The sequence below is a fragment of the Humulus lupulus genome, chromosome 5 (assembly GCF_963169125.1).
Source record: "Humulus lupulus chromosome 5, drHumLupu1.1, whole genome shotgun sequence".
Classification (NCBI taxonomy): domain Eukaryota; kingdom Viridiplantae; phylum Streptophyta; class Magnoliopsida; order Rosales; family Cannabaceae; genus Humulus; species Humulus lupulus.
In genome coordinates this window covers 6808000-6813007 of record NC_084797.1, presented here as the reverse complement: position 1 = coordinate 6813007, position 5008 = coordinate 6808000, and positions in this window count along the sequence as shown.

Genomic DNA, 5008 nt, shown 5'->3' with positions numbered 1-5008 from the left:
ATAAAATATATATACATAAGTAAATTACTAGCATTTGTAGAGTACAAACTTGGTTTACTGTGAGAATTTACATTAATGTAATATACTTTAACTTATTAATAGTTGCATATTGCACTGCAGCTTTTTTTCAAAAGAGGCAAGCCTATTTGGGACAAGGTAATTCAGTTCTTAAATAAAAATCATAATATATATTAAAAATTTCATGAAATGACCGAAGTATGAAGAAGTGAACTGAAGTTTTAAAAAGAAGAGAATACAATTGAATATTTATCTTAAGAACTGCTTTCAAAAACATAAAGGGTAAAAAGAAACAGCCATGAAATTTATTACATATTATCCAAGCAAAATAAATGTATATATCTTTATATATAAATATATATGCAATAAATTGTAATGTAACTCTTAACATTTATCTAAGCAACATTCAACAAATGCAAAACTCTTGACCGAAGAAAAGTTAAATATCATCTGCTGTATATATAGATAAACCAGATCTATAACCATTCAATAGTAGATATTGTTTGGCCAAGTTAGATCTGTACATGCTAATCATTTCAAAACTCAAATCAAATATCAATCCATTTTGTTTTTCTTTCTGTGGTTAGTTGTATCATGACACGATATTCCCTGAATAATTCAGATACACTGGCTAGTTAATTATTTCTTTGTTTGAAAATTCAGTTTTTGTTGACAAATTTGGGATGGTTGTTACCCGAGGCTTTAGGATATAACTCAGGGCAGCTTCTAGATTTTAGTTAATTATGGTCAAATATTAATCTTATATGTACATGCTTCTATTGTATGTAGTATTCAAGTTAAAGAATTTGTAGTGTTTTCTTGTTCTTTCTCCAATACTAATTCATTCATGTTTTCATTCTATGAGACAGTTTTAGATTGGAATAACAGATGTATTTAGCAAGTGATAATAGTTTTGTTTAAATGATGTTTAGAAACATGAAGAATACTGTGTAATTTGAAGTCTCTTAACTTTTTCTTTCTCTTTTTTGTCTGACCATGGTGTACTTTCTGGTCCTGTTACTTTTTTTTTTTTTTGTCTCTATGCATTTATATCTTCTTATTTGGTGACAAAATTTTGATATGCCTTACTTAGCCTAGATGGGAGGGTCACATGAAATGTAATCACAATACAGATCAAAAAAATAAATCAAACTCTAAAACTTGCTCAACAAATGGTTGGAATGAAGATCAGTCATAAACTCAACCTTATAAGCTTATAACACAAATATATGAATTAATGAACCCATTCTGTCAAAAGCTGCACCGCCCAACCCAAAACACACATATGTACATACCTGATATAAGAGAGACAGAGCATCTGAGAGAGAAGCTATTTTCACCAAAAACTTTCCCCTTTCACATAAGAAAAACAGAGAACAAATTAATACAAAAAAAAATAGATATAGTTAAGAAATGCAAAAATGAGATGAGTGAGAGATAGAGAGAGAGGGAGCCGAGAGAGACAAAGAGAGCAGAAATAAAAATGTTCAATAAAAATGTTCAATAAAAATACAAACTTGAAAATGGAATAGATCTTGAGCTGAAATGGGTTTGTGTTCATGGAGAGATAGGAGAGCCCAGCCCTCTGCCCAGCCCCTGCGCCGTCGAGCCCAGACCCGAGAACCCCCACCCGCCGTCGAGCCCAGCCCCCAACCATCAGCCGTTGTTGTCGAGCCCAGCCCCGAGCCCCCTGCCGCCGAACAGCCCGACCCCGACCCCCCTGCCGCCGTCGACCACCATTCCCCGAGCCCTGCCGCCGTCGTTCGGCCTAACAGAGAGCATGCAAGAGAGAGGGAGAAAGGAACGTAAGGATCGGGTAGGGAGAGAGGGAGAAAGGGATTTGGGAATTATATTTATTATATTTTATTTTATAAATAAAAATCAGATTATATTATTTAGATAAAAAAAAATTTGATTATAAAACTCCCAATTTTATACTCTAATATTATAAAAAATAATTTTAAAAATCACAACTATACAAATTTTATTTAGATAAAAAAAAATGTTCTTTTACTTGACAACAATTTTAAGGACTTGCTTTGAGAGTCCTTAATACTTTTTTAGGACTCGCAAAGCAAGTCCTTAAAAGTTATCATTCCTAATTTTTCAACTCAGGTGTTTTTAGGACTCGCAAAGCTAGTCCTAAAAGAGTATTAAGGACTCCCAAAGCAAGTCCTTAAAATTATTAAGTAAAACACTCATTTTTTAGCCCAGATTTTTTTAGGACTCACATATTTTTTTAGGACACTCATTGCGAGTCCTAAATTGTGTTTTTTCAGGACTCCCAATGAGTGTCCTAAAAACTCCATAAATATTTTTAAGGACTTGCATTTATGTGCGAGTCCTAAAAAAGTGTCCCGTAAAGGGTATTTTGTAGTAGTGGTTACTCATAAAGGCATAGGCAAGGTCTTCATTCCATATATTGAAACTGTGTTTCAGATTAGGCTTAGGAATCCTTTTTTCTCTGTCTCGGGTCAATTGGTAGTCTACTAGATTTTCATGAGGTTCTTCAGGTTCCATTCTCTGTGTTTCATCTTCAGTATGTTCCACCTGAACTGTATCGGGTTCTGGTTGGTGAATGGTTGGTTCCACCTGATTTATGTCTTGTGTTTGTTCCTCTACTTGATCTGAAATTTCTGGGTTAAAACTTATAGTTCCTGCAGGGTTAGTATTAGTTTGTGTACCTGCAGGATTAGTGTTAGTAAAACAAGGAAATATATTTTCTTGAAAAATTACATCCCTGCTTATGATAGTTTTAAAACCACCCTTATCCCTTAGCCAAATTCTGTATCCCTTAACTCCCTCGGGATACCCTAGGAACACTCCTTTAATAGCTCTAGGTTCTAATTTCCCAATGCTTTGGTGTACATAAGCTGCACAGCCAAAGACTTTAAGGTTAGACAAATCAGGTGGTTTACTTGACCATTTTTCTTCTGGGGTTTTGAACTCAATGGCACTTGAAGGACATCTGTTTATTAAATAAACAGATGTCATAACTGCCTCTCCCCAAAACCCATGAGATAAACCAGATTGTATCATCATGCACCTAGCTTTATTTAAAATAGTCCTATTCATTCTTTCTGCCACACCATTTTGTTGAGGTGTTAGTCTGACTGTTCTGTGTCTTTGGATTCCATTTTCTTTACAATATAAGTCAAATTCATAATTGCAAAACTCTAAGCCATTATCAGTCCTAAGGGTCTTTATCCTTTTATTAGTTAGGTTTTCTATCATCATTTTCCACTGTTTAAATTTGATAAAGGCCTCATTTTTATGTTTAAGCAAAAACAGCCACACTTTTCTAGAGAAATCATCTACTATAGACATGAAATAAGTGTTACCCCCATGTGTAGCAGTTTTTTCTGGACCCCATAAATCAGAATGAATATACTCTAGTATAGCTTTAGTTTTGTGTGTACCTGTTTTGAATTTGAGCCTATGATGTTTCCCAAGTACACAATACTCACAGAAATCCACTTTACTAACTTTGTCCTTTCCCAATAGTTGCTGGTCACTCACAATCTGTAGTCCTCTTTCACTAATGTGGCCTAGTCTTCTGTGCCAAAGTATTGCCTTTGAGTCTTCTGGTGGTTCTGTCACTGTATTGTGACTTTTTCCAACTGGTTCACCTATTAAATAGTATAGGCCTTCTTTCTTGACTCCCTTCATAATCACCATAGATCCTTTGCACAGTTTGATTTGCCCTTCCTTGATTTTGCTTTCCACCTTCACATGATCAAGCACACTTAGTGAAATAAGATTTCTGGACAGATTTGGAACATACCTCACTCCACTTAGGGTTCTAATAACTCCATCAAACATTCTGAAGTTCACTGAACCCGAGCCTTCTATATTGCAGTATTGGTTGTTTCCTAGGATCACTTTCCCTTTTGTTGAATCCCTGAAATCAGTCAACAAATGTTTATTATTAGTCATATGGAAAGTACAGCCTGAGTCTAGTATCCAATCATCTTTAAAAGATGATGAGGCTACATAGACTTCTCCACTCTCATATCCATCACTCAAATTAGCATTTTGAAATTCATGTTTATTGTTTGATGAAAGTGATAAAGAGTTGTTAGAGTCTCCCTGTCCCTCATGTTTGTTTCTATTATTCTTTTTCAAGAAATAGCAATCTCTCTTGAAATGCCCAGGTTTTCCACAGTTGTAGCAGCCTTTAGGATCACTTGGGCCCTTTGAGTGTGATCTGCTTTTGTCACGGTTGTGGTTATCCTTGTGATGTCCACGGCTGTGACTTCTACCCCTGTTTTGCCAAGGTTTCCTTTGAGATGGTCTTCCACGATTTAAGTTCAGTTCTCCACTTAAGCTCCCAGATTTTTCAGACTTCATTTCTAGGTCCTTTGACTTCAAGGCAGAAATAACTTCTTCAAGAGTTATCTCTGTCCTCCCATATTTTATTGCTGTCTTCACTTCTCTATATGATTCGGGCAATGAGTTGAGGATGATAATAGCTTGATTTTCATCACTCAAAGCCTCATTCTCTCCTGAGTTTGCAAGCTCAATGTGCATTCTCAAGAACTCATCAAGATTCTGGTCAAGAGTCTTGGAATGGTTCATCTTGTACCCAAAGATCCTTTCCTTCAAGAAAATCTTGTTTGTAAGAGATTTTTGTTGGAATTGCTCCTCCAACTTCTTCCAAATCTTGGCTGGTGTTTCTTCTTTGTCAACCAGTCTAATGATTGCATCTGATAAGTTGAAGATGATAATACCAGTGGCTGTTTCCAGCAGCTCTTCCTGTTGGATTTTAGAAGTATTCTCAGGCCATTCGATTGGGTCTTCTAATACCCTCAATAGCTTCTGTTGAGCCAACAGCGATCTAATTTTTCTTCTCCAAATCCTGTAATCACCAGAACCATCGAATTTGTCAATGTCAACCTTAATATTACTCATGTTATTTAAAACTGAATCAAGAAAAATATTAGGGAGTTCAGTAGGTTCAGTCAGTGGTATATCAACAAATTCTTCTTGA